Source organism: Panulirus ornatus, chromosome 14 (assembly GCF_036320965.1).
Source record: "Panulirus ornatus isolate Po-2019 chromosome 14, ASM3632096v1, whole genome shotgun sequence".
Lineage (NCBI taxonomy): Eukaryota > Metazoa > Arthropoda > Malacostraca > Decapoda > Palinuridae > Panulirus > Panulirus ornatus.
In genome coordinates this window covers 47,706,849-47,722,234 of record NC_092237.1, presented here as the reverse complement: position 1 = coordinate 47,722,234, position 15,386 = coordinate 47,706,849, and the positions used below count along the sequence as shown (strand labels likewise).

General features: G+C 43.1%; 1 protein-coding gene across 6 annotated transcripts in view; it reads right to left on the bottom strand.

Moving 5' to 3' along the window:
• Window positions 1-3,561: 3,561 nt before the first annotated feature.
• LOC139753380 (low density lipoprotein receptor adapter protein 1) overlaps window positions 3,562-15,386 on the bottom strand; it is a 136,879-nt gene continuing 125,054 nt past the window's right edge. For all 6 annotated transcript variants that reach the window (XM_071669813.1, XM_071669808.1, XM_071669809.1 and 3 more), the window contains one exon: window positions 3,562-7,119. The gene's annotated coding sequence lies outside the window, so the exon portion shown is untranslated. The remainder of the gene's footprint in view (window positions 7,120-15,386) is intronic.

Here is a 15,386-nt window from a genome sequence, read left to right as displayed (position 1 = left end):
GGGCTCGTTTGTGCTATTCTGAATACAATAAAACTAGTTGACTATAATGATGATTGATTTATTCTTACAGTTATTCTAATGCTTTGATCTCTTGAAAGGAAAAAAATGAATGTCTATCTTCGTACATTAAGTTTCGGTGATCTGTAATAGTGGCAAGCGTAACTACCTTGTTCACTATCATCACGTTCCTAGAACAGTGATATAGTTTTATAATAACGAATTTTTCTCAACTTCCAAAAACATATAAAATTGTATCATTAATGAAATTCTCTTGAATTTATTGATATCAGTGATTTATGTTACTAGATATAATTAATTTCGTTCAAAACTGGTCGCCAGTCACATAATGAACTTGCCTCTGTACAACAGCTGTATTTAGTTCTATAAGAATTATTTTTTTAGATTGCCTGTTTGCATTGGTACTACAGTTTCATGCTATATTTTAGATATTTATATTGTTTTTTTTTTACGGTTTTCCCATTTAGCTTGGTCCATGTATTCACAGTTACTACTATGAAAGTGTTTTTCACATCTGTACCGCTAACTTAAAGAGTTTCCCCACTGTTTCTTCATCTTTTATTTTTGATTGGAAAGAATTGCCATGTAATATCTTCATCCAGTTTAAATGCATTGTGTTTATGCCTTCGACATTTTTTCTTTTCCAGTATGGTTCCCCTTCTGTTATAATCTTTGTTCCCCGCCGACAGACCTCCAGCAAATAAGTGATTCTCCGCAGGTGAGTTGACGAAACTGATGATTCGTAACTTACTCTAGTTTGGGTCTGATTTACTATGTTAGAAAAGCATTTATGAATACCTCGATGTCTGTTTTCTTGATGTGGTCTGGTTACCATGTCTCTCCCCAAGTCCCTTTCACCTAATTTATTCATAGTTTCTTTCCTGCAAGGTGTTGATTGTAATCTGGCCTCGTTACACTATTTTTATTTCTTTATAAACTTACACTTGAGTAAATGGGCATTTATTACGTTGGTTCATTTCTCGATATTCTGGCCCCTCCTCGTTCATGTTCTCATTTTGTTCACCATTACTGACCTCCCTCTTATCTTGCGAACTTTAACGTTAACGTTATGGTGTTTCATAAGCTAACGCTATTGTACATAGTACTTTTGATCTTTCTTTATAATAAACTTTATGGAAACATTGAGAAGATTTAAGAAATTTTTCCGGCATCGGATGAAGAATGAAAAGATAATTATCCTTACATCAGTTACACTTATCTGTAAACATAATTATACCATTGCAGGTTTTTGCTGTTCTCTGAGAACGTTCTCATAGCACTTGGTCCTCCTTCCTCACGGTTCTTAAGTGTTCATACGTTACCGAGTAACACACTACCCTCCCACCTCCATGAGAAAGTATTGTATGTAATTGTCTTTACCCAAACAGAACTTTAAAAGCCATGTATCTGACCATAGGTAGAACTTGTCAAGGACTTTTGTAACAAAGGTTTGTACAGTTCACAAACTCCCTATTTCTCATGTTTGACACCATCCGTGAAGATATCTATTATGTATAAATATAATTCTCCTTGAATAGCAGTGGACTCAGTAATCGCGCCCCGCGTAGCACCACCACCAGTTTATCATAACTGAAAGTGCATCACTGAAACGTGTCCTTTGTTCCCTTCCGCAGTGGTAATTTTCATTTTGCCAAAGGAGTTCCCCATTACTGCTGCAGTGGCTTCATTTTATATTTTCATTAGTGTTCTGTGGAAAAAGTGTCTGAGGCTTTATATAAAGGCAATCGTACAGTATTAATATATTGTCTGGGTCGATGGTTACTGCAGTATAGAAGTCTTGAAGATTTGAAATGCCCGAATTTGTTTGTACCTTGAATCTTTGATGCGTCTGTTTTGCAAGTAATCATCTATTTGTTTTTTGGTCATCTTCAGTGCTGTACAAACCAAGCTGGCACATGTCCCGGCCTGTAACTGTTCAGTGCATCTCTCTTGAATGTTGGTAAGACTTGTACACTTTCCCACTCCCTTGGGAGTGATCCCAAATGTTGCTGCACAGTTCTTGAGGGCATTGCCATATGTACCTTTTATGAATCAGGATCCCTTAGTATCATCCTTAAGTCTTCGCCAAACACCTTCGACATTTTCCATAATTTTCTCTCTCTCTCTCTCTCTCTCTCTCTCTCTCTCTCTCTCTCTCTCTCTCTCTCTCTCTCTCTCTCTCTCTCTCTCTCTCCGTCTTTCTAGTAGTGTTGGTGATGTGTCCTCCACTGCGAATACCTTGTGGAAGCGCCCATTAAGCTCCCCACATATTTCCTGTTATTCCATTGACTCATCCTCCCAGGTCCTTCATTTCGGATTATTGTTATTATGACGGATGGTCTTTTCATGACAAATTTGTGAATTGGGAGGAATGTGTGCCTCTTTGTATGACCATAAGCCATTTGTGTGTGTGTGTGTGTGTGTGTGTGTGTGTGTGTGTGTGTGTGTGTGTGTACGACCGCAAGTCATGCGAGTTTGTACGACCGTAGGTCAGATGTGTTTGTGCTGCCGGATGTTATGTGTTCGTACGACCTAACGTCATATGTGAGTTTGTGTAGGTTTTGTGGGTTTTTGTACTACTGTACGTTATGTGTGTGTCTCAATGACCATGCATTTGTATGACCCCACATTATATGTGTGTACGACCCTATATCACGTGTTTTTACAGCCTTAAATCATGATTTTGCTTTGTACGACTGCATATTTTCCCATGGTTCATGGTGTGTGTGATTGCTGGTGTGTCCTTTGCCAATATTTTACACCTGCGGTAACTTGTGGCCGCCTAAACTTCGTTCAAGACTGTTACTCTGGCTATATCTCACGCGCGACGTTATGACCCTTGTGTTTGATGGCCTGGCCTTTGATCAAAGGCCAGGATGGAATACCCATGGGTGCTCGACTGTGAAGGGAGTTTGTACGGGTCGTCCGTAGATGGTGGTTTCATGCTTTGGTACATCTCTTTAAGAAGAGGGTCCTTGTCCATACTGCCATCTGTGATATGTGGTGGTAATTCCCTCTCCTTATGTTTGTCCGACCGTGTGTAGCGCGTACGTGATTTGACTGTCTATTCTACCATTGCTGTTTGTGTGTCACGGGAAGAGAGTTTTACACTCGTGTTTTCTCTTAAACTTGTATACGAGTACCGTGTCTTTGCTCTTACGTGTGTATACAGATACACACACCAGCCTGAGCCAGGTGTGTGTGTGAGTGTGTGTGTGTGGGTGTGTGTTAGAACGTGAATGATGGTGAAAGATGTCAACAAGACAGGAAGGGCGTCAGTGACCATCGAGCTGGAAGTATATTTTTCATAACATCTTGACGCTCTGCCTCGGTGGCTCGAGACACTTGAGAATGCATTAAGGGTAAACGGTGTGTGTGAGGTAAATATAGATCGTTAGAAAGAAAAGTAGATATATAATTTCTTTAGTGCTTTGTTTGATGTTTTGCAGCAGCCTAGCCTGGATCTCCAGTTTTTTTCCTTCTTACACACACACACACACACACACACACACACAATTCTTTGAAGGTTAAATAAAACATTCATTAATAATATTATGTACATATATTTACAAAACAGGTAGGCTATTCTATACAAGACTTATAAAGCATATATATGGCATGGAATATATTGAAAAATAATTACTTGGAAAGGATTACAAGTGGGAAAACGGTAATACATGTATGATAAGAGGTGCAGATGACACTGACGGTGGCACAGATGACACCATGACTGGTTCATATGACACCATGACGGTCGCACAGATGATACCATGACATTGGCACAGATGACACCATGACGGTGACACAGATGACATCATGACAATGATGCAGATGACACCATTACGGTGGCACAGATGACATCATGAAAATGATGCAGATGACACCATTACGGTGGCACAGATGACATCATGACAATGATCAGTTGTCACCATGACGGTGGCACAGACGACACCATTACAGTGGCGCAGATGACATCCTGACCGATGTAGATGACACCTTGACTGTTGTGCAGATGAATACAAGTTGATTGAAGCAGCAACAGACCATTGGGTCTTCATGAGATTGTGATGGTGGAAGAGAACAGAAGCTCATGGATTAGTGTGGTAGGTGCAGAAAGTCATACAGATATATCAGAGAAAAGCTCGTAAACTTTTCATATAGCTTTAGAGGCGCAAGTAATGTCAGTCGTGGATCAGCAACGCAGTGTTTATCAAGTCTATGCTTAAGCTTAACTGTGGTACTGCTGTTAACTACTCTAATTGGTAAATCATTCCATATGTTAACAAACCTGGTGTAAAAAAAAAAAAAGGTACTTCGCTACATTCGAGGTAAAATGTCTTCCCACCAGTTTAAATTGTTTACGACAAGTGAAATCAGACGCATAAACCGTTAAGTGGTTTCTTTCATAGAGATTATGCATGCCTTTAATAATGTTGAACGCCTATGTTAGATTTCCCTTGTGTCTTCTATGCTAAGAAAATTTGGGTGTTTTAATTGGATTGTGGGATTTGATTCTCAGTCTAGTATTCATCTTGATAGCTCGCTTCTGTTACTCTTTCCAATCTGTCTACGGCTTTCCTCAAGTAAGGATGACCAAAATTGAACATGATATTCGGGATGGGGACACACCAGTGAGTTATAGAGAGGATAATTCAACCTTGACTTAAATTGGAAAGTCTTGTCTATGAATCCAAGAATTTTGTTTGCCCCTTTTGCTGTCTCTTGCGAACTGCTTGCTTGGCTTTAGATCACCAGATATTACTGCATCTAATTTCGATATCTTACAGTGCAGCCTATTACACACACACACACACACACACACACACACACACACACACACATATATATATATATATATATATATATATATATATATATATATATATATATATATATATATATATATATATATATATATATATATATATACATATACCAGAAAGGGAACCGGTCCCAAGACTGATCCCTGTGGCACACCACTTGTTCCGTCCAACCATTCGCAGGCTTGACCATTAATTACTACACTTTGTTTACGGTCAGTGGACCAATTTCTTAACCATCAAAGTACAACCCCCATCTATGCCATATGATTTTAAATTATACTAGCAACCTCTGATGTGAAATTTTATCATTTGCTTTTTGAAAATCTAGATAGATGACATCAACTGCTTTACTTTCATCATGTGTTGATTTTATGATAAAACAAGCAGATTTGTCAAACATGAGCTATTTCGTTGAAGACCATGCTGAGAATCGTTTATTAAGTTGTAGTTCTTTAGATGATGCACAATGCTCTCACGCATGACGGTTTCCAAAAGTTTACCAACTGCGGACGTTAAGCTAACTGGACGATAATTTCCTGGCAGTGACTTATTATATTTTTTGATTATCGGTGTTACATTGGCAAACTAATTCCATTCCTCTGGAACATTTCCCATAGCAAGTGACTTCCAAGAACCGTCGAGAGTTTAACTATATAATTTTTCACCTCTTTCAGTGTCCTCGGATTAAAACTTTCCTGGGCCGGCCGTTTTATTAAATTTCATATATAATGTCTTCATATCTTATTTCACTATATTGCAACCCTTATTATCAGTGGCTTTGGATTCAGGACATGAGTTGCATTTTCGGTAAATACAGATGCTAAAAAGAATAATAAGATTTTTGCCATGACTTCGAAATCTTGAATCAAGTTACCATTCTCAATAATTAATGGATTTGTTAATTGGGTAATGACTTTTCATTCTGACATCACTATAAAACTAGGATTTCTTTTGCTATTTTCATACTGACGTATCGTGTGACGTACAAGTCTCATTGTTTCTTTGCTCATATTTACATTATTTACTCTCATTATCTTTGTTGTTGGTCTCTGGGTTTCTTTGCACTACTTTCTTAGGCGGCAGGAACTTCATTCTTTAATCCATCACTTCGGCCTTGTTTCGGAAAATGACCGAGTAATACGCAATGGCACTCATGTTCCTCCCACTACTTTGAAAGTTTTACTGAAGAAAAGGACACCATGACTGGTGCAGATGACACCTTGATGGTTGTGAGGGGATGGTGCTTAGTACCCCGCTGGGAGACTGCGGTGAACAGTCTGATGTAACTTACAAAAGATATAATATGCTCGGCCTAATGTCCTTCTTAACCTTATGAGCACGAGAGTACCCCCTTTGGATATGATGGCCTGGCCTTTGACCTGACCCTTAAGAATGAAATCATAGGCCAGGTCATCGTACCTGAAGGGTCTTGCCGTCGGGCTCAGGGGTCACTGTGTGCGCCGTGCTCAGAGTGTTGGCGTGACCGTGTGGTGGTGATATCTCCGGCGGGGACCAGGCTCATCATGCACATGGCCTGCGCAAATAACACAGCTGTTCCACCAGTAAACACAGCAGTCTCGGCTTTCAGACACCTTCCTACCTTAGGCCACTCGTACCCTCGTGTGTTCTGATGGGATCTTGGTAAATAACAGGTTTGATTGATGCAGGAATTCAATCTTTAGAGTTCTGCTGTTTCTGTTGTCTCTCACAATAATGATGATGATAATGATAATAATACTAATAGTAATCCATTGGGGTGTGGGTTGTTATTCTGTTTCTGCATACATTGTCAATGAGGATATTCTAAGTTCACTGTTTCAGTGTCGCCAGTGGTGGCGCTGGCGGCAAAGTTGTTTTTCTTCGGATATCTCCACGTCAAGGGGAAAGTACCGGACAACCTCTGACTGCTACCACATGCGAGGGCGGGAGTACGACAACCCTGGCCTCTGACGTACATATTGACCACTGTGGTGTACACCGCCTGCACCCTCAACACTAATGATGAAATACATTCCATTTGTAAGGTGAACATCATGGCATAACCGTACCATGGGGAGCGAAACACATTCTCCGTGGTAATTTTATAAGATGACTTGGGTCTTTTCGTGAGAGTTAGCCCGACTAGAACGGTCTTTTAGGTGTTGGTGGCGATGTCATTTGATGATGTAAAGGGTACAGTGATGTACTCTGCCAGGGGTGTGGAGAACGTCTTGCCGGTGCGCTCTCGGGCCGTGAGGGAACCTGGTGAAGTCATCAGTATGCCATCCAGTCATGCAACCTGTAATGACAAGGTAACATTAGTACAGATAATTCCCTATACCATCAACTGGTAAGCGTAGTCTTTGTTTGGTAGGAACGGTAACAACTGTAGGCACATATCAGTTAGACTGGTCGTAATTTAGATACTAAGGTCGATGAAGACAAGAAATAAATTAATATGGTTGTTTCACTGCCTGTAGATAGTCACCTTTGATGAGGCTGTATCATTGGAAGTACAGACGGTCTCGTAAAAGATCATGGAGAGATAGTTTGTTCAGTGGTATGCTGTAATTTCAGCAGTAGATTTTCTTAGGTGCACCACGTCAGTTGGCGCCACAATACAAGGAAGGTACAAGTGTCCTTGAAGTTCGTATATGTCGCGAGGTGCTGCTGCACCCAGTCATAAGAAAGGTGACGTTGTGTAAATGTCTTCATTATTATGGTACAGTGAACCGAGTGAATAGCGAGGTGAGTGTGTAGCTGTTATCTCTGGTGCATGTAAACACATAGTGATAAGAATCACTGAGAAAAGATGGAATGGAGGTGGTCAAAGCTGAATGAGTCATCGTGTTTATTAATTATATGTTTCTGAAGTTTATTGAAGGAATAAACTAGGCATGAGTTGTATAGAAAAATATGTTACATCTGAAAAACGTTGACTTATTATTTAGTAAAGGAAAATCGTAAGTATATCAGTAGGCGATGACAGGGGTTTCGTAATGAGTAATTTCATATATATCCTAACATATAAATTCTGCAGCGATGGTTATATCTGAAACTGTCTGGCGGCATATGGCAACGGCGCGCGCGGCGCCAGAACGTAACCGACCCGACACGTTGTCAACATCAAATGGGGAAATTCTTCAGATATGCAAAATTTGTCGCTGTGACTTTCTGATCTTCCGTCATGCCGTGGTGGCCAGGAGTTCTCTTTGCGCGTCTTGGAGTTCTTTTATAGGTTATTGTGAATAAAATTGTATGCAATAGATCGTGACTATGTGAATGTTAGTGTTGCAGAGTGCCGAAGAAGCATGCGTGTCATGCAGCTTGGGAATGTGACAGTCATGCCGGCATATATCTGATTCTATCGACACAAATTCACGGGTGTATAGTTCCGGCGTGAGATTTCCTACGGCTGTAAGTCGTCTCTTAGCTTGAGAACATCCTTGCCATCATAGACTCAACAGCTTGTTGTAATACTGTGTATGGTACGTTGTACACCAGGGGAATTCATGACATACCTACTACAGTGACGATATACAGCAAGCTGTGGTAAGCTGCTGCTCGAGTATAATCCGTAGCGAGGCCCCATGTGTGCAATATACGTAGTTCTCTGGTAACACACATCGGGCGAAATCTCAAGCAGTCGTACAAACTGGTGTGTGGACCTGAATTATTCATCCCATTAATTGTCAGTCAAATGAAACGCGACGGTCACTACAGCTCTGAAGCTTTCAAAGTAGTATAAGTGGCGTGTTGCAATCGTTCCTCCTCCCTGGAGCTAATACACTTGTGAACTCGACGTATTTGGGTGCGACTTTTGCACTCTTGTTGCCCGTCTAAACCTGCCTACCCTGTTGTGGTTCTGGCTAGGATAGGTAAGGGGTTCTGCCTGCTCGGGGGATGTTGGCTCCACGTGGCCGTGCACTAGAGTTGTCGTGGCTGGGATAGGCAAGGTCCTACCTGCCTCAAGCATGTTGGCCTGTGGGATTCGGTGCTCTCATATTGTCTTAGGCAAGATGGAAAGTGGGTGGGGTGTGTGTACCGCTGTGTCACGGTGTCTGGTGACCACAAAATTTGAAGAGAGAATTTGGTCTTCCTGGTGTCTGAGAGAATCGCTGAGGTTAGTTTTCTTGCCGGGATTCATACACTTTGGTTAATGCATATCAACCCATCCGTGGTAATGTTACCCTCCTGACTTTCTACATGAAAGGAAGAGTTTCATATTAAATGGATTACCGAAATTGCAAGTGAGCTTAGAATATATGGTATCCACGAACTTACCCTGCAGGGCTGGAGCTGCATTTTCCTTTCCCATGAGAAAATTAATCCCTTTGACGTCACTTTTCCTATTGTCCCCCCTAAAGCTTCTGCTCATGTTACAACTTGAGGTCGGGGTTGAGAGTCAGACATGACGCCTTCGTCATTATGACACCATCACCCCTGAACACAAGTCTCTCACAAACTAGGTCCCCACAGTAAGCCACTGGAGCTCGCGGCAGTGCTTGGTGTATGGATGGAGAGTCAGGATCAATAACTGAGGATCCGCTTTCCAAACTGGAGTGTTTGCTGCTCTCGTTGGCATTGAAATATTCTAATATCTATGAGAAAGTCAGTTTGATCGTGATTCTCTCCCTTCACTAACGTCATTACACTCCTCCCACGCTGATTGTAATGTGTTGATATCGGAAGTACGACATAGAATCATTCATACTTACATTTTCTCTTTTGTCTTCGACAGAAAAGATAGCTAAAGTTTATTCCTCTGAGTATAAAAATGACAATTATTTGGGCCTACCTTCGTATAAAGTAAAACCATATATATATATATATATATATATATATATATATATATATATATATATATATATATATATATATATATATATATATATATATATATATCCAGCCACCATTATAATACCCCAAAATAACACAAATCTGTAGACACCTTGATGTTGCGTCCCGTTTAGGCTAGGTTATAGATAACGCTGGGAGTTTGGTCTCTCGCTGATACTATAATGTTAAGATACAAACACTTCCAGCATAACTTCACTCAGCACCAATGTGCATTTGACTGCTGTATAATCGGTGAATATCAGAGACAATGCCCACCAAACATACAAGATGTACTTTGCCCACTATAACTACAGTAGTTCACTTTTCATGTGACTTGTTATAATTCAGTCACTGTGTCTCCGTCTCTGAACCCTTGTGCCGTTTTCCTCCTCTCCGCGACACAAGACACAGACAGACAGACTGGTTGTAGTAGTGCACAGCATGTTCGTCGCTTTTACTTCAAACATTTCTCTCTCTCTCTCTCTCTCTCTCTCTCTCTCTCTCTCTCTCTCTCTCTCTCTCTCTCTCTAATATGACAATAGAAATAAGAATAATAATGATAACGGTAACTTCAGTGATAATGATAGCGCCCGCTGTGAGCCTGGCTGTTACGTACAACATATACATTTGCCAGATGGCGATGAAACCAATTCTTTACCATCTGTTTGAAGGCAGGTAATGGACGGTAGTAGTCGTAAGGCAGTTGAACGTCGTTTTTATTCAAGTGTTAACGTTTTTTTTTTTTTTTTATTACTGCACAGTTAAGAGTCAGCGTAATCCTGAGAGACACGTCAGAACAAGGTGAAGGAGAACATATATGATGTTTTACTGAGACACCCACTGTCACGTGACGCTTGCTAGCTAGCCAACAGATGCCGTAAAGAACCACATGGTCATATTGTGTGTGCACTTGGTGTCTGAGTGTATAAAACCTGAAGAATGTATCACTAAGAAGACGACTAGGGAGCAGTGCATATTATGAACTGTAAACGTTCTTGTGTCTGTTGCTGAGGCTCTGTGTGTGTGTGTGTGTGTGTGTGTGTGTGTGTAGGGTAACTGAGGAGAGGAGGCAGCTATGGGTTCCACCGGCGATATAGACCGCGCGTGCATAATGTATTACCTCCGGGACCCTTCCCGCTTGATGCAGATCATCGATATACGGGTAGGGGGAATGACTCGTAATGAGTGTGATTGTTCGTCAACCACCTGATCATTATGGTTGGTGGGCGTCAACCATGACCCACCACTTCATCAATATGGCTGGTGGGTGTTAACCATGACCCACCACCTCATCAGTATGGCTAGTGGGCGTCACTTGATCAGTTTGCTTGGTGGACATCATCCATGACTAACCACCTGATGATTGTGGTTGTTGGGTGTCAGTCATAGCGCATCATCTTGTCAGTGTGGTTGGTGGGCGTCAATCATGACCCACCACCTTATCAGTGTGGTCAGTGGGCGTCAACCATGACCCACCACCTGATCAGTGTGGTCAGTGGGCGTCAACCATGACCCACCACCTGATCTGTGTGGTCAGTTGGCGTCAACCATAACCCACCACCTGATCTGTGTGGTCAGTGGGCGTCAACCATAACCCACCACCTGATCTGTGTGGTCAGTGGGCGTCAACCATAACCCACCACCTGATCTGTGTGGTCAGTGGGCGTCAACCATGACCCACCACCTGATCTGTGTGGTCAGTGGGCGTCAACCATGACCCACCATCTGATCAATAGAGTTGATGGGCGTCGGTCATGACCCATCAATATATCGGCAGTAGCCTGGTAGACTGCTACAGCCTGGTAGACCCCACTCCTGCAGCCTGGTAGACCCCACTCCTGCAGCCTGGTAGACCCCACCCCTGCAGCCTGGTAGTCCCTACCTCTGCAGCCTGGTAGACCCCACTCCTGCAGCCTGGTAGACCCCACCCCTGCAGCCTGGTAGACCCCACCCCTGCAGCCTGGTAGTCCCTACCTCTGCAGCCTGGTAGACCCCACTCCTGCAGCCTGGTAGACCCCACCCCTGCAGCCTGGTAGACCCCACCCCTGCAGCCTGGTAGTCCCTACCTCTGCAGCCTGGTAGACCCCACTCCTGCAGCCTGGTAGTCCATACCCCTGCAGCCTGGTAGACCCCACTCCTGCAGCCTGGTAGTCCATACCCCTGCAGTCTGGTAGACTGCTCCAGTCATTAGACCCCTGAATGTTCGGTACACCACCTCAACCTAGTGTGAATCGCCTGAACATTGTATGCATCTCCAAAACATGACTGTTACAGTCACCAGTGTGATGTACGTCACCGGAAGACTGTAGAGATCCCATGATCCAGGTACAAAGACAGCCAGTCCTCACGGCCTCCGTCTGTACCTCCCCAGCAGCAGCACAACACCACACCATCATCACACACCCCCCACCCAACACGGCTGGAGACGACACACCACAACACCACACCATCATCACACACCCCCCACCCAACACGGCTGGAGACGACACACCACAACACCACACCATCATCACACACACCCCACCCAACACGGCTGGAGACGACACATCAGGGAAAGTGGAGCATCCCCACTCACCAAGCGTATCTGCCTGGTGACTGCTGAATGAATGTCTTATCGAGTGTTTCTCGACAGATCACCAGGACAACTGCTTCAAAGACCACGAGGACCATAGCCCCACACACGTAGGGAAAGACCAGCCGGTCACCAGACCACAGTTACACACATGACCAGGACCACACTTCCACACCTCACCTAATTTAGTCAGTGAGTGGCGTGTCACTAAGCAGCATTTCCTTCGCTTCCTACATCAGTTTAACATAATAAAATACTTTGTAACTGAATAAATCTCAAGTTTGTATATAACGAACACATGCTATCTCTCACACACACACACACACACACACACACACACACACACACACACACACACACACACATATATATATATATATATATATATATATATATATATATATATATATATATATATATATATATATATATATATATATATATGTATATCTCGTTCAGTAACCTTTAACAGTTTAATCACAGTGCGCGATGCTAAGACGGTTGGGAATGATGACCTGAGCTTTAGCGTGACCCTTTGATAAGTTGCAGGAGTCTGTGGGAGTCGACATTGTTCGTTACAGCAGCTTTCCATTAAGAGAATGAATAAGATGACAAACTGTCTACTGACAAATATTATTACTGCGTTCCAGAACGCGGAGGAGGATTTGTTCAGCAAGTTGTTCACCTTTTAAACGAGTCAATATTGAAATATGCTGTACAAGTAAGCATGAATGAAGGAACCATTAATGGCCAGAGGAGAGCAACAAAGATGGTACCGGAATTACAAGCTGAGTTACAGGGAAGGCTAGAGTCTTTAAATATGTCAACCATGGAAGAGGGAAGAGTTAGCTGTGACTTGATCATAAACTTTACTTTTTAGACCACCTTGTTGATGCAGGCAAGGGACAATTCTTTAAAAGATGCAAGGATACAACAACCAGAGGCAATAACATGAAATTAACCTCGAAACTTGTTCTGAAAGATATACTGAAGTGCTTCTATTGTATAAAGGTAGTGGATAGATGGAATAAACTGAAATATGAAGTAGTGCATGTGGACAGCATAAAGATATTAAAAAAAGTTTTATGATTGCAAGGAAAGTAAAAGAGATGGGGGACCTCACGGATGAAAAACTTCTTCCCATACAGTACATAATAGTGAAGGAGAGAGAGAGAGAGAGAGAGAGAGAGAGAGAGAGAGAGAGAGAGAGAGAGAGAGAGAGAGAGAGAGAGAGAGAGAGAGAGAGATCACATCTATCTACAAGTATTTAGTTTGTATATTTCGTACCAGCAGGGGTGTAAGTATTTCAAATGTATTTTCCTGAGTCGTGTAGTGACGGCTGGTGTAGTTTCACCAGTGTGAGTGCTTCTGTACGGTCTGAGGGCGTCCATACCCAGTAATGAATGTTATGTTGTTTGCAGAAATAAGTCCTTGGGGCCCTGGCAGCGGCTGTGTGACCTGTCCTATGTCGCTACTTTTAAAGCCATTTGTTGAAATTCTTCATTTTCCGACCAACCAGATATGATTTCGTGTGTGTGACTGACGGAAGAGCAAGACTGCCACGTGAAAGTGTTCGGAAGGAAGCCAGTTTTTCTTCCACTCGCATACCAGCCCGTGTGCCTCATCAGTTTCGAGAAGAGAAAAGCTCAGGAGAAAGTTTCCCAAGGGTCAGACGCAGTAGCATCTCCTCCTTTTTCTGACCATTGAATGCATCTGGATCTGGCGAAAGTTGATGCTGTAGCAGGCTGTCCGGGAGCGTCTGGTTCATGATTGTCTCCGGCCGACACACTTCCCGTGATCAGGTCACGGGCTTGGCCTCACTACTCCATGACGGAAGTCGGTCAGTCCATGGCCTTACGAATCCTTAAGGAAGGTCCTTAAAGGCTATACACTTCCGACTGGCACATTAGTGAGGTTAAGACCTAGTGATGGGGGGAAAATAACAGCTCAAATGATTGTAATGTAATTATTATCTGTCTTTCTGGTTGCTGTGATGATTCTTGTGGTAACTCGGCGTCAGACCCTCGTCTCAGGAAATGTCCAGCGTCGTTAAAACCCACGACGATACTTCTCGTAAGTAGGACACAAGAGAAGCATTTAACTGGAGAAAGTGATAATAGCTAGCGCATCCATCCCCCACCCCCACCTCACGCCCACATACACACCGGTGTGGTCTGGCTCCGGAACTTGGTGATATATGAGTCAAACGTCATGGCCTGATTCTCCAGTCATCTTAACTCACGCCTCTTACATGATTATCGTTACGGGGAGCCCCACAACAAAGACGCTGTAAGCCGGTCACTGGTGTGTGGCTTCCTGCCACCTTTGAGCCTGGTAGGGGAGCAGCAGGTGTGGAGAGGGTGTGTATCGTGTGGACGACGTGGTACAGCAGGCAGTTGTTATAGATTTGTAATAATGGATAGTAATATATCTGGTATGGTGTCGTTCTTCAGTACTCTGTATAACATCTTAACTGAACGTGATCCCTGGCCTGCTGGAGTTTATCGCCACCGCTACGAATGTTTCTCCGTTTTTGTATAATTGATCCGTTACATTGTTGGCCATTCCTTCGGCCTTCCTGTCTTCAGCTTTCCAGTCTTTGGTTTGACTCAGGAGCTCCCACTTTCCTTTCGACATCTCATTTTAATGCTATTTGCTGATGTCGTAACAATGCACATCGGTTTAACCAGTCTCCACGCACGTCCTTCATATCCATCAACCAGTTTAACTTGGCGTTCCCTTCCCCCTCAGTGTCATGACACACCGGCTCCGTATCCCCTTCCTCCGTCACACGGAGCCGTCACGCACCGGCTCTCCACCGCCCCCGCCTCAGCACCTGATTGCCGTCACACGGGTGCCACCTTTTCAGGCCACATACATTGACCCCATCCAGTTTCTGTTTTAGTCATCCCGTTTTTCTTGCTACAGATGCTCTCGACCTCCAGTCTCGTCTGATAGGTTATCTTTCCCTCATATGATCATGTTCAAGTTTTCCCCCAAGGTTATTCACGTCCCATGCTGTGCTTGCCCTGATTTCGAGCTACCCACACGTACAGGTTCTTCCCACTTCTTTTCTGACGCCTCCAGTAACTTTCCCAACTTCACGTTTCTTAATCCTAGACCCCAACAGACCAGTTTTCTTTACCTCAGTACAT